At 37.7% G+C, this 25385-nt stretch overlaps 1 protein-coding gene across 4 annotated transcripts in view; it reads right to left on the reverse strand.

Annotated features, from left to right (window-relative positions):
* TENM2 (teneurin transmembrane protein 2) overlaps window positions 1-25385 on the reverse strand; it is a 979011-nt gene that overhangs the window by 621292 nt on the left and 332334 nt on the right. For all 4 annotated transcript variants that reach the window (XM_090150611.1, XM_090150610.1, XM_090150609.1 and 1 more), the window contains one exon: window positions 23222-23272. The gene's annotated coding sequence lies outside the window, so the exon portion shown is untranslated. The remainder of the gene's footprint in view (window positions 1-23221; window positions 23273-25385) is intronic.

Genomic DNA, 25385 nt, shown 5'->3' on the forward strand with positions numbered 1-25385 from the left:
TGGTCCAGAGAGTTTGTTTTTATTATTTTTTTTTTTTTATGGCAAGCTGGTTTGTGTAGCAAAGACAGGGCTGAGAGGGGGAAGGACAAGATAAAGGCTGTGCTGAACCTCCTAACACAGACAGAGCAGAAATAGTGCTTCTGCTTGGAGCAGGTTAAAAAAAAAAAAAAAAAAAAAAAAAAGCATTTAGGATTTGGTTGGAAAATATATATATTTTTTGAAATGTCACACCAAAAAAGCTGGAAAACATTACTGGAGAATCATTAGAACACAAAATACAAAAGTGTATTAACTAATAGCAGAGAGTAATTTATGTTTGTGAAAGAAACCAGAGAGAAAGCCTCCAGCTACACACAGAGGAGATGCTTCATGAAAAACTGTGCAGTTAGTAGGTCAAAAGCTTAAAGAGATAAATCAGCAATTTATTATTTCACCAATTAAAAGTAATCAGCAAGTGGTAGTTACACAACCCAATAAAATACCTCTCATCTTTGCTGCTCATTAGAAAATCTGTGTAGTTCAGATACTTTGTACTGCAAATTTATTAAAATATTTGAAATCACTGTGTTTGCCAAGAAGGTATAATCACCTTTTAATAAGTAACAAAACACAATCATAGAAATAATTGCGTATCGGTGGAGATAAAAACTTCCACAGTCTGAGTGAGGTTAGTGTTGTTTTACTTAACCTAAAAACTTCCCTGAAAGAATCATGGACAATAACCCCAGAGGTAAAGCCAAGACATGTCTTTAAAAATCTCTCCAAAACACTGCTGACCACAGACAGTAAATCCTGGGAGTACTTAAATCGGAGGATTTAAATACAACAACTGGTATTTCAGATGCCAATGTACATCCAGGATGCCGAGAAGGGCTTGTAGTGTCCTGAGGAGCAACAGCCACACAGCTCCAATGTTTGTATTGTTCCAAACCTCACTCTCCTGTTAAAAGATCGGTCTCCAACCTGCACTAAAACACTAGCAGGAACACATCAGACATTCTTATGAACTATACAGACTGACAAGAGATCGAGAGGAAGATATGGTTGTTGTTAAGATGCATTTTAGTATACTTCTGAAAATGGCAAAATCCTTGTGTTTTTTTGTTTTTTTTTTTTGTTTTGTTTTGTTTTTGTTTTTAAACTTAACCAGTTTCTTAAAAATCTGTTAAGATTTCCTCAGGGAAACAAAAAAGGAACAAAACTACAAATTAGAAACTAAGGAAGGCAGTATTATATTTCAGTGAAAGTACAACTTTAACTGAAAAGGAGCCCGAGCCCAACAGAAACATTACTGATCATGCAATACTGAATACTCTACAATAATCGCTTCCAATTAAAGGAACTCAGCACCACATTCTCAATGATTGCTTTATAATACATTTTAAAAACTCCACAAAAGTTCCTGTAGATGATGGCAGACATGACAAAAATGGTAATGGATTTTTGGCCAAGAAACTCAATATAAAGACAAATACAGAAGAGATGTTAGCCAAACAAAAGTTATTGGACTCTGTACAGAGTAAATGGATGAAATTATATGACATGCTATAGAGAAGGTCAGGTTACACAATCTAATGATCCCCTCTGGCCTTAAGGCCTGTGATTCTCTGAAACCCTACCCCTGCTGGGAGTCTGTAATTCATGTAACACTATTGATTTATTCATAAGAGATCATTACAGTAATAATACCTGTGGTATGACTGTTAAGGGCATTTATATAGGTCATTCCAAAAGTAATGCCTTCTATTTTTTCCACAGAAACTGCAACAGATAAGAGGAACACAACAGCGCTATTTGATACAGCAAATTCTCAGCTACAAAGCACTATCTTTCAACACAGTCACCAACATTAACTAAGAATTTTAATCAGCAGTGAACAAGAGCTTGCATGCCACACTCGTAACAATCTGCACCAGTAGAGGTGACCCACTCTTGCTGTCACCACTACTGAAATTCACCACCCACCCCTCACTGTGCTCACATCCACTATTTGGTCTCCAGAAACACTCAGCAAGCATCAGTGAATGTCAGTGGGTGCCATTTGTTTTCCGCAAGGAGGAATTCAATAACACACCTTGGCACCACATGCACTTCCCTGCCAGATGCCATTCTGTCAGACTGCCCCTCTGCTCTGACGATCTCTACGAAAATCAAACCAACTTCAACAGAGAAACTGAGCAACCACCAGGATTTGGAGCTCACACATTTCTGATTGTGACTCCTGTTTCTGCAAAATGAACTTTTGTTTTCTATTTCATAAAATGATGCAGCTGGTTTCTTCTTTTTGGCATCATTAAGAAAATAAGAAAAGTAGGATTGAAATCCCATAGAGCACTGACCATAAAGTCCTACAGTCTGGTAGAGCGTACAGTGCTCCATGACTGTGCCTTTCTTTATAAGAAATCTATATACCTAAAGAAATCACTTAAACTTCCTGTATTAAATGTTAATCCAAGACAAAAAACAAACTGCAATTAAAAAGTCCATCATGACATACAGGGGAGGAAACGTTGCCTTCATATAATTTACATTCTGCTGTCAAACGTGCTGGGTGTTGAATTTTCCCAGATTTTTCTTGCTGCTGAACTGTAGTTTTGAAAGGCACCTGAAGCTGTCCACCAGTGCACAGCTGATACTTGTATTACACTTCCAACATTTTATTATAACTAGTCTCTGTACAACTGTGGATTTTTGTTTTAAAGAAAGTGTTTGCTATACACACTTTACTACTGCAACTGCATTGCTTTATGGATTGTTAATGTTAAAACATTTCTTGCCTTACGTGGTCCTGGCATATTTGCTATCCATTATTTAAAGCATGTAACAAATTGCAGTCATGGGACAAACGTTTGAGCTGGCTGAAAAGTGAAACGACATAAATGTCCACTAAAGCATGAATTGCAAAAAACTGTCATACATAAACGTCACTTTGTGTACGAATATCAGCTCCATGTGTCACGTTACACCACAAGACTCAAACAGTGAAATCAAGTAACAAGCAGGAATGTTATAATCTTTACCCAATAATTTACCCAAACAAAAGGCACTACTTTAAAAACAGTTATTTTCTGCAGGTGTATTCAGACTAATGCCATGCCACTGTAAAACACAATTCATTTTTTAAGTTTACTAATGTTTAGTAAATTGACTACACAGGGCTTCCCAAACTGGTCAATAGCTTGTCATTCTATTTAGCTAGTTTTTCCTAAGAATTGTTTGGGTATTTTATTCATATGTTGAATTGGGTAACCATTTAACTAGTCAAAATCTTATAGATTAAAAAGCACAGGTGTTCAGTTCTGGAATTTAATTCTGTAATTTATTATCTATTTATAATCATAGGAAAAGAAAAGCCAGTATCTTAAATAATATTGTCAATTAGATCAGCAAACATAATTGGAAGATGTGGACAACTTACAGACATTTCTGTAAGTAGGTCTTTTTTCAGATTCTGAACTACAAAAAGCAAACAATGCTGGCTGGTCTAACCAAATATATTAGCCCCTCTCCCACACAGTTGTCTATACCTCACTGAGTATGCTTGCCATATATTCTTAAATGAATTTATAAAGAGATCTCCCTTAAAAACACTTCAGAAATACAGAGGTAAATACAGATGTGCGATAAATGTGCTGTCATGTTTGAGACTGAGCAAAACAAGACTGGTGAACCCAACCTACATCCATAATAAGGAGAACACTGCCTGATGCTCTCTTTGTGACATAGAGGTTGTAGTTTGGAAGATTCTAGGAAGCAGTGACAGTAAACTCAAAGTTTCTTAGAGCATCCTGGGGCAACAGCCTCATCCAGAATACAAACACACACAATCTGTGTTTAAGCTCCTTCAAAGTGGCACTTCCCTCCCATCCCCCCAAGGATAGGTTATACCTGCAAAATAGCATACGCCTATATATAAAGTCACTCCTTCAGTGAAAAAAAACATAACTGGTTCTGGTGGACAAGAAGCTGGACACGAGCCAGCTAGTGTGCGCCTGCAGCCCAGAAAGCCAACTGTGTTCTGGGCTGCATTAAAAAAGGGGTGGCCAGCAGGGAGAGGGAGGTGATTGTTCCCCTCTACTCGGCTTTTGTGAGGCCCCAACTGCGGCACTGCATCCAGGCCTGGGGCCCCCAGTGCAGGAAGGATGTGGAGCTCTTGGAGCGGGTCCAAAGGAGGGCACTAAAATGATCAGAGGGCTGGAGCACCTTTCCCATGACTGAAGGTTGAGGAAAGGCTCCGGGGAAACCTCATCGTGGCCTTCCAGTACTTGAAGGGAGCTATTAACAGGAGGGAGAACAGCTGTTTATGAGGGTGGATAGCGATAGGACAATGGGGAATGGTTTTAAACCAAGACAGGGAAAGTTTCAGTTGAATATTAGGAAGAAATCTTTCACCCAGAGGGTGATGCAGCACTGGAGCAGGTTGCCCAAGGAGGTTGTGGATGCCCCATCGCTGGAGGCATTCAAGGTCAGGCTGGACGTGGCTCTGGGCAGCCTGGTCTGGTGGTTGGCGACCCTGCACATAGCAGGGGGGTTGAATGATGATCACTGTGATCTTTTTCAACCCAGGCCATTCTATGATTCTATGATAAAAATAGAATACTGGAACTATACTACTGAACTTTGTTAAGGGACAGTTTATTTTCACTTCTGAAATCTTATGAGATATTTCTGCTTCTCAGAGATCATTTGTCTAGGTAAATGATTCAGAAGAGGTATTTAAAGCACTAAATTGGATACCATTATGCAGACCCTATCCCTCCTCTCTCATGTACATGAGAGCACATCAAGGACACTTAAAAAAAAATGCCACTAAGTTCTGCCCGTGCAGAATTTCTGCTATAGGTTTCTTACAGCCTCAGAGCCGTTTGGGTTCTCGCTTTGGGTTACTACTTACCTGTATCATTTTTAGCAGGACCTGTATACTTTGTTTGAACATCTGCTAGCACAGGGGACTAACTCGAAGAAAGGCATAAATGAAAAGAATGTCTAATGTCTTACAGTGTTCTTCGCCAGTGAACTGACCCTTGGTGCCTTACGTACATTATTTCTTGTTCTATTTTAGTGCCACAAGGAATTTCATTCCATATCTTTTGAGAATGTTATTCCAGAGGTGGTAGATACCTCATGGAATCTCATAAGAATAAGCAGTGTTGTTAAATAAAGCACTGAAAATTTTAAAGTTATGAGTATGAACAAAAAGTGAAGTAGCAGTTAATATAAGATTAACTGCTGAACGAAAAGTTTTCCATGATTGTTATTCTACAGTAATTACTTTTCTTTGATTGTAATTTCAAATATCTACACTAATTGCTTGCCAACTACAAGACATCCTTATTTCTTTATCTCATTTATTGTGTTAAATATCCCTTTCCATTGCAAGCATGCTTTAGAGTGTGTCAACATACAGGATGAGTTCTGAAAAAACAAATCTTAGATGTATTATTTGACATTCACGTACATAGTGGTACACAATACATTTCTCACAAGAACAAAGTTGAACAACTAAATTCAGTGGAATTAGGAAATAAAACAGAATATTTTATTTTAGAGGAAGGATGGCATGGGTTAAGCTTACAGCAAACACAGAAACATCACACCTCTCTCCATCACATTTTCACCTGCTCTTGTGGTGCACACTTTTGCTTTGATAGAAAATTCCTTTGGGTCTTCTTGGTGTAAAGCTGTTGGTGCTTGCAGCAAAATTTGCAGAGCAAGTGGGGAATAGAGAATGTTTTCATTTGGTTGTTAAACCAGAGAAATATCTACAGAATTTTTCACAGTTCATGAAAGGAACTATCACCTTTCTGTTAGCTTTGCTGAAAACGGCTGGGAAAAAAGAAAAATAATAAAAAAAAATACAAGCTTCTCTCTTCTACAGATTTGTTTAAAAATACTTATATTATTTGTTTTAGAAAACTGTAGCTCTTAGATTGCACATTTATATATAAGAGTAAGGTGAAGAAACTCTTACTGAGTGCTGCACAGACTGAGGCAGTATTATTTATTTTCCTGAAAGCAGCAATGACAGTCAAAGCACAAGCAGTGTAGCTTGTTTTATATATCAACCTTGCATGTTTTCCTGTCAGCTTTGCAGTTTGTCATCCACAGCTTAGCCTCCAAATGGCACAAACTTTGAGGACAGCAAGCTGAAATGAAAGGAGACTTGCTGCCTCCTACAGAGAAGAAACAAAGCCACCAAGGAACAGTGAATTTCTGTTTATTCCATTTTATGCAGCCGAAGTTGTGGAAAAATATTCCATTATTAGTGCAAACATAATACAACTCTGGCAATGCTAGTATAATTTGCTGTTACTATTTGGAGTGAAGCTGTGAGGAATCTAAGAAGAGTAACGTGAAATCATAAAAGAAAATACTAAATGCAAAATCTGATATACAAAAGCAAAGAATGAGCTGGAGCAGCTGCAATAGCTTATTATAAATAGTTACCAGAATTGTTAGGCTAAAGCAATGTTTGCCAGCTGGAGTGCAGTTTTTCAAAGAGGGAGGTGAGATATCCCCTTCCCTTAGCGTGGAGAAACACCACAACTAAGTGTGCATAAATGCACAAAATGGCATATTATCTTACTACACAAGTAGTCAAAAAAGAGACAGAAACATGCTAGGCTGCTTTATGACACTGATTCCAGAGAAGTGCCTGACCAATCTGGAGGACAATGATCAAGTTCTGTCATCTATCACCACCACCTTTCTACAGGCATTATCAGTTGCTGTTTCCCCCCCAACTCCCCTCTTATACAGGAGAGTTACAGATACGTGGCCAGTAAGCTGTCTGTAATTTGCAGCATTTGCTCCTAGTTCTGCCAGCAGACTGAATTTGCAGCTATGTATGCATGCAGTCCAGCCACATTTATGAGAAGAAACTTCCCATGACATCACATTTAAATGGTTTACCCTAGTCAGGTCATCATGGAGAGCATTAGTTTGCAAGGCGATAGAAACTCGTACCAAATGAGTAAAATAAGGAGATCCAAACATCCATCAATACCTAAAATATCTGCAAGCAGCTTTTTTATTAATTAAAACTGGCATACAAGAAGTTCATTAGTCTGAAAGAATGCAGCATGTTGGCGACTGCATTATGGCCAGTCACTAAAAACAGAGCATGAGACTAGGCTGGTGCAGACTTGCTGTTACACTGGTCAAACAGCACTGACCAAACTGTTTTATTTGAGGTTTCATCTAAAGCCCGTGAGAGCCTGGCTACTACACTTAATGGATGTGGAGTTCAGCCCTTATGAAACTGAACACTTTATGCTTGTACAATTCAATTACTTATGTCATTTGCTGAATATATTATTTCTCAGATAATGCTTTACATTTAACCACCAATAGCTACAACATCCAAGGGCCTCAGACTTATTTTTGTTGTTTCCTTTTTTGACTCTTTCATATCCTATTTACTAACGCCTCCTGCTTCTGCTGTCACTACTGCCAGCAAGAAATAGTGTTTTTCCTGTAATAAGAAATACTTAGGACTTAATTCTGAAAGGCTTTTATGTGCTGTTAGTTACAATACAGCACACCTCTTATGTTCATTTCAGAAAATGATATTTTAGCAACCGGTATTTTATTAAAATAACTGCTGCAGTGTGACTATGTGTTACTGTGAAATGCAGATGCTAAATGCAGTCATGTATGCCCATGTGAAGGTAGCATCAGCTTTTTTTTAATTATTATTCTGTTTGTCTGTGTCAGGTGAATTTGACTGCTATCACACACTATGGCACAGTACTGCAAGATGGCTGAGGCTGGCAGGGGCCTCCAGAGGCCCAGTGCTGTAAGTGCTTGAACCAAGCCACCTACAGCCATGCCTTGAACTATGGCAGACAGCCTCTGAATGTCTCCAAGATGGAAGACGACTCCATAGTCTCCCCAGGAAACCAGTGCCTGTGCTATGTCACACTCAAAACCATGGTCTTTCCCTACATTCATGTGTAATCACCCATGTTTCAGATGGTGCCCACTGACTCGTCCTGCTGGCTGTGCAACACTGAAAAGAGTCTGGTGTCAGTTTCTTTGTGCCCTCCCTTGAGGTATTTGCACAAACGGGCAAAATCCCTTTTGACCCTTCTCTTTCCTAGACTGATCAGCCCCAGCTCTCCCTGCATATCTGCGTATGAGAGATGCTCCAGTGCCCTCATCATCTTCAAGGTCCCTTACTGGATTCCCTACAGTATTTCCAGACCTTTTTTGCACTGGAGAGCACACAACTGGACACAATACTCCAAATACCACGAGAATCAAGTCCAAGAAACATCTATTCACAGTAGAACATAAACTACAACTAACTAGAAGTATTGTGAAAAGTGACTTAAATTAAAAACAAAGAGGAGTAGAGTCAGAAATCTCTGTACACACCAGTGAGTGAGATTTCAGGTTCACTACTGAATGATGAATAGAGAGATGAATACAGAGAACTTCTTCCACTCTCTAAGCAATAGAAGAGTAAGCATGTCTGCTGAGAAGAGGACAAAACATGGCAAATCATCCATTAATAAGTATCTATTGTCTTTAATAAATGCCTAATTATTCAGCAGAGTAATTTAATGTTCTGTATTAAGCTAAGAGGCACACGGATTAAAATAACCACATCAATGGGCTCTGTTCAGCATTCCCTACTCACTTCCACCAAAACGTTCGCAAACCTCAGTAGGGAATTTTCCCAAGAAGATCAGCTAATAATGTATTGTAACCTGCAAATGAGCCCTTAAATCTCTGAAGTTGATTTTCTTCTACCAAACCACAAAACGGTCTTTCCTTCCTTCTTTTGTTAAAAATAATCCCCGCTCATGTGCTGTACCTCTACATATAAGTTAACATCGAACTCCAGCTGTTAAATCTAAAGCATAGTTTAAGGCAAAAACAAAAATTCAGTCTTCAATAAAGAGACTCAAATAAAGCCAACTGGTAAGCACTTAGATTTCTGGCGAAATAGAAGATTGAAATTAGGAGGCCTGTGGGAAAAGTAATTAGCTGTAGACATAAAACAACTAGAAAGAAATGCTTCAAAGCTACCAAGCAGCAGCCGTGAAAGAAAGAGAGTGGATCTATTTGACCAACAGGAACAGAAGGGAACCACTATTTAGAGAAGTGTATTACAGTGTGCTTAAATGACAGCTCTGTAGGGGTCAGCCCCAAAGCGAGTACTTGAAAAAAAACAAATGCCTCAAGAGCTAATGTGCCCAACCTCTTGCTTGATGCCAGCTGTATGAATTAGGAGGAAATTAAATCAAGGAAATGGACTTGCAATAATATCAAACCAAGGTCAATGAGAAATTATTTTATATCACTATTTTCATGGAAATAAGGCTGAAGAATATTTAGCCATAGACTAGAAGATACTGTATCAATTACCACCTAATTGGCAGTTGCAGTAGCTTAGAAGTTACCAAAACTGAAAAGCAGTGAACTTAGAAATGAACAGTTGAACTTCTCATAGGGCACGTGCTATCTACTATTAAAAATCTGGGAGAAATGAGGGGTAAAAGTGTAGCTATCTTTAAAAGATAAGACAAGCCAAGCTTACATCAATAGCAGAGAGCCGACTAACATACCAAATGAAGAACAGAATTCATCAAACACTAAATAAAGTGTTTGCCTCCATTTTGATGGAGACAAGCATCTTCAATCTTCATTTTATTGTATGAAATCATGAAACATTCACCTGGAACATAGACAACATTTCACATACTCTAGGACAATACACGTCAACAGAATTAGGTAGAAATCTAGCCCAAAAACAAAAAGTACGTGCTTAAAATTACAGAATATCTATACTGATAAGCTACTTCATTTTTTTTATTCACCCTCTGTCAGATTCTGCTTAGGTGCTGCAGATATGAGATCTTAATGCCTGCATGATTTTGACCACAGTTGGAATCAAGAAGGAACACCACCTCGGGGACACGGAAGAGGGAGTGCTATTTGGAACCACTCTTTTCTCTTAAATCTTTCATCTGGTTTTAGTCAATGCTTCTGTGTGCCTTTAGGAAAGTTACACAGTTTTCTTCATCCAGCAATTTGAAAATACTTCACAAGTTTTAATTTAGTCTCACATCCACAGGATTATGTGCAATAGTGCTTCCTGACTTACGGCTAGCCTCAGTGAAGTACTTACATGCCTAATTTGTGAGGACTTTGCCAGACAGCAATGTACGGGCTGGGTCAGGACACAGGCATAAGTGTGTTACATGATCCCCAAAGTTCTTGTGGCCTAAGAAAACTAACACTCTCCCACACAGCTCCTGCATACAGGTGAGATGACAGCACTGACAAGACCATTCCCAGCCAGTTTGAGTGCATTCTGTTTTGGGTATGAGAAAATTGTGCTTTATCTCAAAGACACAAGGCTCAAATTCACTTCATCATCACAACAGAACTTCAAATGGAAGTATGAAAAAAATGAGAGAGGCAAATTACGGATCAAGAAAGACTGTGAACTCAGGCCCCCTGTTTTCTGGGAGAGAGGCCTCTTTTAGAGCAGATACAGCAACAGTATGGTTGTAGGCACAATAATCTAAGCATATGGACAAAGTCAGAGGCAGAAGGCTACCTGATGCAGTAAGACAGTAACAGGCTTTCTTTAGGTCTGGATGTTTGTCAGCAAGATAGGATGAGCATCAATGCTGCAACTGATGCCTATCAATGGGCTATGAAAGAATATAGAAGGATGCTAGAGTATCTGTCAGCAATGGGGCTAGAAAGTAGGCCTAACCAACTCCAAATCTGCATTCCCTTAACCTTTCAAAATGACTGCATATCAGTCCCAGTCTCCAATAACTTCCAGGCCAGTGATGAGCATGCACTTAGCACACTTATGCAAACTGTATTAAATACAATTGCAACATGCGCAAAAATATGAAATATTGGGATTGATATATGGAAAGACTCCACATGAAGTCTCAAACACCATTTTCACAATTGCAAGGTGTTTTGTTCTTACTAAAAATAATAATAATGTAAACACAATAACCTAGTGTCACAGCATGGTATCCTACCAAAAGCAGCGATCTTAAAGCATTGTGCTTTCCAAGGCATTTTATACAGACTATCTAAAGGGTAAAAGATGCACTTGCACTTTGGTAAAAGCAGACAGTATGAGAGGTGGAAAGATGAGTTGCCCACTGCTCAGTGTTACCCAGGACAGCTCTGTAGCTGGCAGCAGGATGGTGCAGAGTACACCTGAACTCACCAGCCCCTGGGCAGCTCATCACTCAGCCATGGCCTCATTCTGTGCAGTTTGTTCTCCTCGCTTAGATCCAAGCCGGCATTCAGAGAAGCAGAACTGGCACACTAAAAATGAGACTGAGGCAGCCTGCAAGATTTCACACAATCTGAACATGGGCTTTCAGGAAAGCATTTTTCAATTTTAGATACCTACATTTCTTTTAAATTCATCACTGGAGTTAGAGCTTGGGCTTTTTTTTTTTTTTTTTTTTTTTTTGTGCTATGAACAATAACTTCTTTCTTAATCAGCCTCTCTTGCAACCAGTAACTATTGTATCTTTTGTAAACTGCAGTTACCCTTGATGCTAGAAATACCTGTTTTAGGGAAATGATTTTAAATAACAAATCGCTTACTTGTAACAACAAAAGAAACGATACAATATAAACTAAGTTTTAATTACTGAAAAGATCTTTAATTAAAACAGCTTTCCATCCAGGGGCTGGAGTTTTATTTAACCAGCTGCCCTATGAAAGCTATTACCTGGAGTTTTCATTTTTCCCAGTACGCAGCTGCAGAAAAGATTTTATGCTGGTGTATGAAAGGATGTACAACAGCAAGGACAAAGCTCACTTAAACTAACAATGGAGCCATGGCAAAAGTCATAACCTTACGCTGTCTTAGGGGAAGCACACTTTCTGAATGTAATCTCTCTGATTATGCCCAGTATGCAAAATGCAGTTTTATATCTGCAGCTCAAATAGATTTCACTATCACCACTGAATACTAATCACTGATGAAAAAAAAAAAAAAAAACAACAAAAAACGTGCAGCTCCCTCAAGGCATTTCAAAAATCTTGATTATTTAATCAGTGCTCTTGATTTATAAGGCGAGCTGGTTGATGACTACCAAAATGTGACACATTGGACACTATCCAGATGGAATGCCAGTTTTCATTTGAGGTTAAAGAGGTAAAACTCTACAAGAGAGGTTTTCCAGTATCCTGGACTAGAGCTAGATTTATATCAGATGATAAATAGAACTTGGCAGTTTGGCTTGCACATAATATTAAAACAGATACTTCACCGAACTGTCAGTTGTAAAATAAAGGGATTAACTTTTTCTGATTACAGCTTTATTCTGTTTCTACTATGTACTTTTTATTTATTTCATGCTCTCCATCCTAATGTCCTCTTGTCTTTTTAAACTGAATTACTCGACTTGTTCACAAATACGTAAGCAGTGAGTGCTGCCTTTTCATAAACATTATTTTCCAACCAGCTGGATCCAAAATTTGAAGAGTTCTGTTTCTTTCTCCCATAACTACGGATAGATACAGGCATTTAAGCTAATTTGATGTCTGCATCATATTAATATATGCCTTATATGCCTAGTCATATAAAAATGTTATCTTTCTTTGAAATGCAACAGAAATGATGAAAATTCTTTATGATAAAGATGTATGTCTTACACAAAAGTGAGTGAGGGCATCCCTAACTACGTGGCAATTACAGCTCCTGCAGCTACAGTGAGAGACATCATACAGACTTCCCATACTTCAGAGATACTGGGTTGCTGCAGATGGCAACTAAAGCATCATGCACTTCACTCATAAGAGAGAGGCAGGAAGATATTTATTAATATAAAATAGATATAATATAGTTACTTAAACAATGAAGACAGTGACTTTAACAAGACTCAAAATGACTACAGATACCTTTGACTATTTGCTACATAGAAGGTGGGGTTGCACAGTCAATCTAGCACTTCATCTTAGCAAAGCTAGTAAAGCTTACAGCTATAAACACCACAGTTGTCTTGGCAAGGATCACCGTGTCAAGCTAGATCATTGCACAGGTGTAAGTAGCCTTGAGAGGCACCCCTATGCAAAGGTGAGATCCTGACACAAGCCAGATGTTTGCAAGGAGAGCTCCAAGGGTCTCCATTTATGGGGTAAGTAATTGACTCATAACCACGGAATTTAGCATTGGCATCTATGGAGCCAGGTGTCTGCTATCAGTTCTTTGAGCTCCCAGAATTGTTTTCAGTCCCGAGCAAGGGCAAAGTCTTTCACACCTCATTGTATGAGCAAGGCCTTAGGCAGAATGAGGATGCTGAGGATGGTTGGGAGCATACTGCCACGTGAGTATAACTAAACATTAAGTACTTCCAACTCTGCAAAAAGGATTTTCACAGAAAGAGAAAGCACTCCCCCAATATTGCCTTGTAAATAAAATGGGCTTCACAAAAAAGACCAGAGTAATATTAACATGGGTAAAAACTGTACCTGAGGCATTACAAGCATACATTTTATTTGTGAAAGTAGTACTGAATTCTTGTTTTCAACAGCTATGTTGATTCCAATCTGTCCTACACATGAGGCGTATGTTACTTGAAGACATGCAAGAGGAAAACATTCCTTTCCAGATATTGTGTGTGTGCCATATGCCATTAGGAACAGAAAGCAGCAAAAAATTGACTTTGTAAGTAAGAATCCTGTGATTCTGAAGGATTGCAAAAGGCCGCAACACTTCAATCACTGCAAATTCTTATTGTTCTTTGTACAAATACTGCAGTGCGTGTATTTAATGGAGGCAGAGAATCTATCTGCTTCCAGATAGATTACTCTGATCTGCAATGACAGAACTGGGAGGCTTTATTCATTCAATCTATACACAACTTTTTCAAAATTAATAACCCAATTCAAAGGCAAGAAACTTAATAGTACTTAACTATACAGCCTCTAACATATCATGCTGATTGAATTCCTATGATCTCATACTTGGTCATCAAAATACCTTTATTTTTCTCAATTAAGATCACAGACTCAATGCAACTTCCCCAGAAAATAAGAGAAATTCGTATACATTACCTCTGAGCAATGAGAAATAGCACTGATTGAATAGGGCTGTTAAAATCTCTGCGGTTGGCAGTGTTCATCAGTGAATTTGTTTACAAAGTGGAAAGAATGAGATACTGTCAAAGAATGAAAAATAAAAGCTAGATTTCTTGGGAAGGAGACATCCGTCTTTTTCTATTTGTAAATGCTGACGAGCAGGGTTTAAGGAGGGCTAATGTCATCCATTCATCTTAATTAAAGAGTTAATTGCTCGTGTATCCTGATTTGCTTAGCTGATCTTAGTAGCATGGAAAGCATTTGCTACTATGTATTTTATTGACCGCTATAATGACATCATCAGTAAGACTCAGGATTTATTCATGCCTCAGCCTAAACTCATAACTTTAATAGCCTCCTACATGATAAAACTTTCAAGAGGGAAGCAGCTCCTTTGCATGCTGCAGAAAACCGAGAGGTCTGTTCAGACCCCGTTCAGAAACTGTTAAAATGTCTCAGTTCAGCTGTCATTGAAGTATTACTTCAAAGTCTAGAGTCATGAAGATAAGTAAAAAGTAATTTTAAAGACTAGTTCTCAGCAAATGTACATATGGAAATAGCATATAAAACATCTAAAAATCGCATATCAAATATAAGCAAGGGACTTATTACTATTCAATTTTTCACATCTGTAGTCATAGTCAAGTAAGCACTGACACAAAAGCAGACAGACGAGGTTGACAGCATGTTCTATGGATTAAAGACCAAATTGGTTTAGTCATATGTCTCACAACACAAAAGGGGAAAACTCAGATCTAAAGAAAGACCAGTTAACTAACTAGAAGCCTGTGAGTTTTTCTGTACATCTTTTAACACTTTGCAATTCCTTATTTCTTAAAGATTCTTCACAGGAATGAAATTAAATTTTACACAAGAGGAAAATGGACAGAACTACTGCTTTTTGATTAATCAGTGACTGAAAAATGAAATAATACATTACACAACATGAAACTTATCCTGGTAACAAGTCTTCAGAAGCAATCTAGTTCTGTCATGCATCCTTCACGGGATCCATTTCCATTGGTAATAACACACACCAATTACTCAAAGGGGTGAAGTGGCCTTCAGGATACACCGTGCAGCAAATGGAACTCAACCTGATGAGGCTCGTGCCACAAGTGCTGGCTGTGCATGGTGCCAGTCAGAGGCTGGCTGCTGCTCAGTGCTCTCCTGCAACGCCTACTAGGTGCTAAGAGTAATGCGATGGGGTGCTACTGCTCATCTAGTTTTATGAACTTCATGGAGGGCTTCACTTCGTGTTTTCTTTATTGAGTTTAAACTTCTCAGCTGACTGGTTAAGAGCCTGGTACTGGCTGCCCATGCTATATTTGACAGACAACAGAGTCTTATTTTTAATATAAACCACGTTTTCTCAGAAAAAAAACAACAACAACAAACCTGTAAAGCATAATACACTTAAAATGCAATAACCTCTGTATGATATGAATTCAAGGCTACAGTGCACCTCTTCTGGAAAAGTAGGGAAGGCAAGGACATATCAGAGTGCATGGTGCTGTGCTCCCCAGATCACCCCAGAGCCCCCAAACCTGCGTGTATCAGCTTGAGGCTGCCTTCAGACTATGTAACTAGCTCCACTGACAAGCAGGGGGTGTGAACATAAACACAGGGCTGTGCTTCTGCAGCTGCACTCCTCCACATGGAGCAGGAACATGCCAAATTCAGCTCATAATCTCTACCCTACACAGGACCATGCAAAGCGGGTCAAAAGGGAACAGCATTAGAAATCCAGAGATTGTTGGTCTGCTGGGTAACCTTTAACATGTTAGTGCAACTCTCTCTGCCCCAGTTATCCCTAAAATCACTTGCCTCTCTTTTCAGAAATGACTTAATATTGATTCACAGAATGGTGCTAACTGGGAGCCTATCAGTATTATTGTTTCTGAATAGTTACCTACTGGTGTTTCCAATAAGGGAAGCAGAGAACAATTCAGGTTGCACAGGACAGCAGGAGGTTGTCTGTCCCAACCCTGAGCTCAACGCAGGAATTACTCCAGATATGAAAATCTCAAGTGTGCAGACTACAAAACTTCCCTGGACAACATGCCTCAGGGCTGGACCATCCTCAGGGTGGGGAAATTTTTTCACTATGTTAAGGAATACTTACGGGTATGGAGAAAAATCTGTGATAGCAGATTTTCTCAGTGTTGCTTATGTGTTATTCATTGTCTCATTTTAAAGCTCAAATCCAATTTAAAAGCTTTTATTATTATTATTATTTTAAATTTTTTAATAATAGATTGCTCCACTTTTATTTACACTCCAAGCAAACTATTTGGTGAGCTTTTCTGTTGTTTATTTCTCAGTCTGTATAGTACGGAATCCTTAAAAAGGACGAGAAAAGTAAAACTAATACTCTGCCCTGCCATTTGAGCCTTTGTGCAACAATGGTACCTTACTGAATCTCTTGTCCATCGGACTAAGAGCACAGTGGCCCTGTCTAACCATCACCAGCAACATTCTGTTAGTTGGAAAAGTCTGTCCTGCACTCCTCAGACTGACATTCGTCATTTGCTTTAGCAGCCAGGGAACTGTTTGGACTGAATCTGAGCCTTCAAAACCATGCCAATGCTTGTTCTTACAAGATCTTAAACAAAGCTATCAATGACCCTGGAAATAGTTTTAAGCAACCACAACTTGTTTATTAATCTTAAATCTCCCCTGTTATTGCCAGTTCCTTTGTTTCCTCACGTTAATGTTTAAGTTATGAAGTAATTTCACAAAATGAACGTTTGGGGAAAAACTCAAAAATCTTCCTGGATATAGACTGCAGGCTAGGAGCAATGACTATCACTTGTGACATCTTTACATAACATTAAAATAGACTGTGAATAAAGATTAAAGCATAACATTTTGTTATTGAATGGAAAATGCTAAAAACAAATTCTCCCGTGACTTGTAAAATATTCAGTTCCATTGTTTAGCAATAACACCTTTTGATTTGTAAAGCTTCTGTGATAACTGAAAACCTAAAAAGTAAAGTTTTCAAAAGTTTAAAGTTTTCCTTAACTGGTTAAAACCACCTGCTGTCACTTGAATAGAGTAGAAGTTCCTACGCAAAACCTTATTTTGAGATAACACATTTTTGAATTACTATACTGTAATTTCTGTACATTCTATCAGGGAATGGCTAGAGCCACTTCTTACAACATTACTAGCTCACTAATAAACACGCTCATGAAGCAGAACAGCACGCACACGTTATAATTTTTTGGCTGTTCCTAGTAACACAAACAGGTGTGATATCATCAGTTGAAGAACTGAGGAATTAAAGCATCCAAAAGACTGATGTAAAGGATTGGATATGCTAAAAGAGATGGTGAAAAGAGGCTGCTAAGAAATAGAACAACAGTCAGAAGTGAAGCAATACATCCACAATGGTTTGTGAGTGGGAATAAACATAACCATGAGAAAATGCTCCATCAACATCAGAGCCACAACAAAGCTGTGAATCTCAAGATAAGCAAAAATTGTTTCTGAAGAGAAAACACCACGCTAGGTAGGACTTCAAAGAAAAGATCTAATAGGCACAAATAAAAAATATAAATAAAGACTTAGAAAAGACCAAAAAATAATACCAAGCACAAGAACAACTTACTCTATGTCCTGAGCACTACCATGATAATCCTTTGGTGACATGATGGTGGAGCTAGCTTAGTAATTAAAGATAATTGAATATTACAGCATCACAGCAGTCAGATCTCTGCAGTTCTTTCCACTACTTCAACCCTCCATCCTTCGCCCCACTGTATATCTCTAACACCACCTGTAGTTTACTTCTTGGCTGGAAGGCACAAAAGCTACTTTGCCCAGCTCTTTATCATGCTGCTCACACCTACCCACAGAATGCACAACTGCTTTTACAGAAAGAAAGAGCACAAATGCCTGTACCTTGGGTGGAAAGTCCACTTGATATTGTAATTCCAGTCACAGAGAATAGGAGAGAATTGCATTCAAAAAAGGGACGCAGGTAATTAAACATCATACCCATGTAAGGGTAGAAAACGTTGATGTTACAAGAAATAATGGTTTGCTAACTTCAGAAGCATCCATAAGAAATGATTTTTAACTGGATAAAAGCAAAACAGGCAGATAACGCTAAGACTTTGTGCAAAACACACTACAGCATTCTTCAGCATTGGTTCTGAATCATTGACTCAAACAGGATTTTTACCACCGGTTTTAGCAGAATCAAACAAGCTATTAATGAACTAACAAATTATCCATTTTTCTCATACAAATTTTTAAAATAATTTGAACTCAGAGAAGACACGTAACATTGAATTACAGTAAGACAGGATGGAAGGCTGAAAAGGACTCTAATACACTGGGAAGGTTAAAAAACCTAAGTGGCTTACAGAGTACAGAAAAAGAGATTCAAGTAAAATATCAAGCCTAACACTCATTCAACAATAAACGAAAACAGATAGGAAAATTTACAAGGAATTCACTTCCTATTATCTTTGCAGCTGGATTTGGTTTGTTTTCCAAAATTACCTCCCCACACTTTATTCCACATGTGTAACAATCACAAAGACCAACACAGTGGAATGGTAACACAAGAGATGTAATAACAAGGAGACTAATGTGAATAGAAAAATGTTACCATGGGAAAGGAAAAGTTCTCATCAGTCTCTGACGATTGAGGCTCACAGGAAAAACTTCACAAAAGACGGATCTCCAATCAGAAACCTTACCCCACTGCCAGTCAGCCCTTAAATGAGGTCTAAGAGAGGTGCAGCCAGGCACCTGTGCTCCCAGGGCTGACCGGGTCCTTTCCCCAGGTGCTCAATCAGTGGGTCAGGCCGGGACTCAACAGTAACCATACAGTATGAAAGAACCCTTAGGTGCCCATGTAGTAACAGCATACTCCAGAAACTTTTGAAGAAAATCTCAGTCACAATTCATATGTTTCTAACAACCCTTTTCAAGGGATTTTGGTAGACTTTGAAAAAGTACGCAGTACTTTTGTTCAGTATGTAGTATTGTATGAAAAAAAGAATTATGTTTATAACAGGACCAGCCTTACTAGGAGTTGACTGAGACACTCATTTCCATGGGAAAAGATCCTTTATATGTACAAATAGTTACAAATGACATAATAATTGTTTTTAGTTGAATTCAAGAGCTAGCTGTATTACAAAAGAAAATATGTGATATAACATTGCTTGTAATCTCAAAAAAGCCAAGAGAACTTATTTGTTCTTTAAGAAAAAGATGGCTAAGAAATCAGTGAATGAATCACATCTTCATAGGTTGACATGATAAAAATTGGTATGTTCGAATCAAGAGTGTACAAGCTGCATGGTTAATTGTAGATTTCAATTCCTAGAGGTACCTGCAAGGTACTTAGCGCTGAATGTGCCTAAATGTCATCTTATTGTAGATACAGAATGGAAATAAATAGACAGATTTTCCTAATGCGTGGAGTTTGGATTTGGAACAAGAATCTCAAAAATGTGAATCCTAACTGAGCCAATTCTTTACAATGTGCTCATGATGAGCTACAAAAGACCTGTTTTTCTTATTTCCTGGTACACTACGAGGCTACTACCATCATCTCTCAAAAACGACTCTTAGTAATGAAAGCCATCGGATTGATGAATTTTAATAAAAACAAAACTGTACAAAATTCCTTACTTGTGGCTGTAAATACTGAGACTGACCCAGGTAAAATTTTCTTCATTACTGCAGTCCAAATTGCAACATTTTATGGTATGTTTTACAGCAGCCATTTAACCTGACAATCATTTCCTGTCCTCTTTTCTCAAATGTTACAGTCATGCGTGCAATGACTGTGAACAGAAACATGGTGATAGGCGGAGGTAAACTGCGCAATATTTAATATACGTTTCCAAAATGTCTACCAGAACTGATATTTAATAGCTTAACTTCTATAGAAAGAAAACAATAAGTTGACCCCCTATACCTCACCCTTCAGGCATTCAATCTTGTTTTCACAGTGGATTGAAATCTGGAAAGTCACCGAGTCTAATGATGGCTGGGGCAACGCACTTCTACTTCAGCACACTGCCAAGATTTTATTTTTTCAAGTGTTTTTCTCCTTTTAACTATAACATATTAGCTGCTGGTGGCCCTTGGAAAGCTAGCAGATCATATGATGTTGGCTCTCCTTCTTTCCATCTGCTAGCCTGCATAACAAGAAAAATAGAATGTATATTAAATATTACTTTAAAAAAAAAAACAACAAAAACCGATTGCTACAGATGCAGCAAGGATCTCACATAATCATATTTTATGATGACCACATGGCAACTTCTCTGTTAAAGTAAAGCTATTCTAGAAAGTTGAAGTTCCCTGTTTCTTAGGGTTTTTCATTAGTTGTACATGCTAAACAATGATCACTGCTGTACGATGAGAGACAAATTAATGAATCAAACATTACAGATTTCATCACATCACCTCATTTGCATTTAAGCTGGTTTCCAGCTCTGTCATGCATTTGCTTTTAAACGAGCCCCTGTGGATAGTACTGCAATGTTTGATTCATTAATTTGTTTCCCAGTGTACAGCAGTGCTCATTGTTTAGTATCTGGTGAAATACTTTGAAAATATTTGTTTTTTAACAGCCTATCTTTTATTTTAACAATGAAATAACAACTCTGAAGAAAGAAATGCTGGCCATTTTGCAGACATATTCCCTGCCAAATCTCCCAGTTGCTGCCCCAGTCCATCGTTATACCACTGTGATATTATCTGGATTAAGTCTTCACAGCTTGCTTTCACATATTCTACAATTTCATAAAGCTTTGAGCCAGCTCTTTGGGTTAGCATGATGATGCCCAATTCAGCTCCTGGGAAGTTAAAGGTGGCTTTAAGCCTTTACTCTCTGATCCCTGGATCAGTCCCAAAGAGAGACTTAGATCAGCCTCCCGGATGCTTGGTGACATTCTGCCACTGGTGTGCCTAGTACACCATTTTCCTCCAAATTATAACAGAGTGAGCTGCTTGGCATATAATAAATACATGCAGCAAATCAATGGCGTGTAGCAAATAAAAAAGATGGGAGTTGTTTCAGCCACTAGGAATTGGAGAACTTCTATAGCCAGATCTTTCCCTTTTCTAATACTCATGAACAGACTGTAAGGTTATGAAGTCAAGAACCATCAGGCAAGAGGATACATTTGGGCCATTGACAGCATTCTTGTCTTTGCCTATTTCAAGTAATCAACAGATACAAATGTAGATGGGAAAAAAAAAAAAAAAAAGGAACAAAAAAAACACAACCATGAAAGAAACCCCTGCCTCACTGTCAAACACAAACCAAACAGAAGCTGTGGTACACAAAAACTACCACACGACCAGAAGAATGTGATACAGGAGAGCTTAAGTGTGCTGCGTATGAGATGCTGCTCTCTACTGATTAACACACAAAGAGAAAAACATTCTTCTGTTTCTGTCGCAGAGGAAAGCCCAGGGGAAAGACTATTTCTGGTTCCATTGTAGAAAGAGGGGATGAATTTTGTACTGGACACCCATGTCCTTGGAAAGATAGTTTGGCATTCTTCCTAAAATGTGTATCTGGTATAATCTGCAGGAAAAAAAACTGCTTGATTTTTCTTTATAAATGCATAAACGCTGTAATTTACCACACCCTTAGTTCTGCTTACAAGAAATTACGCAATGGTCATAGGATGGGAAATTCTAAAAATGCTCTCAGAGGCTGGAATTATTTTAAGGTTTATTATAAAATATATACCTTATTGAAAAGCAAAATTGTTTTGTTGTTGTTGTTGTTTTTAAATAATCTCCACATTTTTCTTCCTTGAAAGATCATACTTCACAAAGACAGATGAAACAATATCATAGAAGAGCTAGACTGTATTCGGATGAACAAATTATATAAATATTCTTACATAAATATTCTTGCACAGTTCAGCTATAAGTCAATTTTGTATGAAATGCCCATTAAGGTCACTGTTGCTTAAGGTAGAGATCATTTGCTTACAAACTTCTATGCCTGCTGAGTGAAATAAAAATGGCAACAAATACTCAAAAAGAGGAGCAATGATTAAAATATGGAGCTCAGTCAAGAGTTATTGTATAAAGAACACATTAACTGTAGTAATATTTTCTCACCAACTCTCCCACCAGACTCACATGCTCAAGCAGTGATGATGATGAAGGAATCTTTCCATGATCAAACGTGGGTGCTGTCCTACTACTGCCTACACAAGAAACTCTTTGGCTGGCTGCTTATTTAACTCATAAAACATTTTCAGAGCACAGCATGGCTTAGGATTTTAAGATACTTGGCTTGAAAACAAACAGCACGTTATCTGATTTAACACGATGTTGGACTCGTTCAAAAACCATCCACCATTCAAAAAGCCCCCAAAACTCTAGCCACTCCTGCAATTCCAAGCCTTTGGTAGGCGAAACGACAACCAAAGAAATAAAGCAACAGTCCTAAACTGCAGAGCAGAAGGATCATGGTAAATGTTAGGGAATCCGTGTTGTCTAAATTAAAGCATTTGGAAGGCAGGCATTTCTCCACCTGCAGAAGGTGACTCTTTTCAACACTAAGGTGGGTTTGACAACTCTTGTGACTCCACATACACTGAAACAGGAGTCCACAAGGCTAATTCTGACCTGACATTTGTATTTTAGATGGTAAAGTTAGGTTAAATTAGTTTCAACCTAGTAAAATCATACATAGTTTAGCTAAACACAACAGATTGCTTACAGTGCTATGAATTTCCATCACTCTTACTTTTTAATAAACACAGCAGGCTAACCTGTCAGGCATATCCAGCGTGCAGTTTCACACTAGGAGATGCTGTGAAAGTTAGTCATCACTCTGGTAAACTCTTTCTCTGCTCTATTCAACATTTAGAAATTCCACTTTATTTTTTCATTAAAGAAAATGGATTCAGAAAACAGAAACATAAACATGCAAATAAGCTAATGCTCTTAAAACACGAGTAGGAAAAACTCCTCCCTTACTGCTCACTGATATCCTTTCCATTTACAAAAAGCTCACATATCAATTAGACTCACCTGTTAATTAAAAGCCTGTCTGGAAAATTTCTTGCAAGTTGGAAGCAAAAGAAAGTGTAAAAGTGTCTGAATGTTGAAGCTTTGAATTTTAATTACTTACTCCCAGGTTCGTTTGTGATCCCTCAGGTGTTGGCTGAGCAACAGCAAAGAACTGGAAAAAATAAACAAAATTATTTTGTAATTCCTGCTGTGGGGAACAAAACGTATTGAGAAGGCTTCCAATTTTCTCTTCTTATCTTGTTTAGATTTATTCTTCATTAACGTACTTATAAGAAAGTATCCACACACAAAGAAAAAAGATTCTGGAAGATTACAGACAACCGCAGTGAATAACTGCTCTGTGAATTTGACTTTTTTTTTTTTTAATAATAATATGAAAGTTCCTATTGTGTTTCTCTCACAATGAAGAATATCACTATAATAACAAAAGGGTGAATGACGTGTAAAAAAAATGGCATAAGGTCTAACGTTTTTATTAGATTACCAATTACATGTATATATTAAATCTGATGTTTTGTTTGTTTTATATGCACTTAAATAGAGAAGACATTAGTAGATGTAATAAAAATTCTGGAACTCACAGTAATTTGTTCCTTTCTCATTAGCTACCCATATAATAATAACAGTATATCTGACTGATTTCCTTATTTCCTGTTTTGTTTGTTTGTTTGTTTGTTTGTGTTTGTGTTTTTAATAGATGAATGATCTTAACAGACGAACTTCATCTTTAGAAGCTGAGCCTGGAAACTAAGCAGGGGGGCAGCGAATAGCTTTGCTTGCTCACATAAAGACAATCAACTTCACATCCCCAAGCCCTACAATAGCTTAATAACCCAAATTTTTAGAAGTGTCTTTTTATTAAAGATAAACATCTGGGATTGTGATTTGGATCAGTAATCTTTACAATATGAAAACTCATTTTGTGACATTTCGCAGATGAACTAAATGGTTTCATAAGGCTTCTGATGAATCTTTGTACGTGAAAAATTGGGCCATCCAAATCTGAAGAGCTGCACATTCTGCGCTCTACGAACTGGAATTAATATTTGCATGTTTTCCATGACATACAACACAGCACACGTACAGCTGTTTTAAACAGCTCAATTATCAGTTTGAGTACTCTTGCAAATTAACTTGCATGCAAGGAGATGACAATATGCAGTGTAAGTAACTGTGATCATGTAACGCTCTCAACATAATTCAGAATGAGTCTCAAATTGCACTAAACACTTTAAAGAAAATGTAAATGACAGTTTATATATTATGGATAAAAACCACATTCAAATACACTGAGTGAAATACTAAGCAGAAAATGAAAGCACTTAAGCTGGGCTATTCAGTTCTGGTATAGGTTAGAAAACAGTTAAAGACACTACTTTAAACTGCATTCAAAGGACTGGTAATGTTAAATACTTTAGATCCCAGTTGTATAAAGCTCATGGTAAGGCTTCCTCATTAGAAGATCGAGGCTTTATGAACTGTAACAGCACAAGTCATTTTTTGCTATTAGACTCATTGAGGGTTACTGTTCAAGCACTATATATTCAGTTATGTATTCAAGTATAGGCTTCTGCTCACTGCTTCCACCAATAAATAGGACTTTTGTGCAATACAATATTTTTAGGAAATTAAAATATTAAAGTACATTAAGAATGGATGAAGAATAAGCCAGGGTTGTATCATTTATTTTGTTTCTAAACTGAATGTCTTTTAAATGGAGACAATACGTTGTTTACTGCAGTCATTGATGTTGGAATTCAGTGACCTGAGAGACAGGCCTTATAAGCACTATCTTATTTATAATGGAAAATGCATTGCACCAAGAGTAGCCATGATGCATTCAAATACCCAAGCTACAATTACTGAGACATCTTATGAATTTGTAATTCATAAGAGGATGGTTTATGAAAATTCAAGACATCAGCAGGTCTTATGTAGGTTACTTGTAAATATGACTTTAAAAATTAATACATATTCTTTTTAGGAGAATGAGAATCTTCTCTGGAAAAAGGATGACATATACAATTTAACTTCAACATCAACTACTGAGAAACTATTTTGAGGTAACAAAATATAATTTCAAATATTTTTTGAGTTTATTTGAAGGACAATTACCTCTAGTGCTACTTATAAAATGCCCTCCTTATCCAGCGTGGGATAGACCCACCACACTCACCCCAAAATGACAAAAATAACTTCTAGAATATTTTGCAGTCAATCAAAGCATCTATTCCAGCAACAACAGAATGAACTGCAGACATAAA

This window comes from Phasianus colchicus, chromosome 15, assembly GCF_987193195.1.
Source record: "Phasianus colchicus chromosome 15, bPhaCol1.hap1.1, whole genome shotgun sequence".
NCBI classification, from domain to species: Eukaryota; Metazoa; Chordata; class Aves; order Galliformes; family Phasianidae; genus Phasianus; species Phasianus colchicus.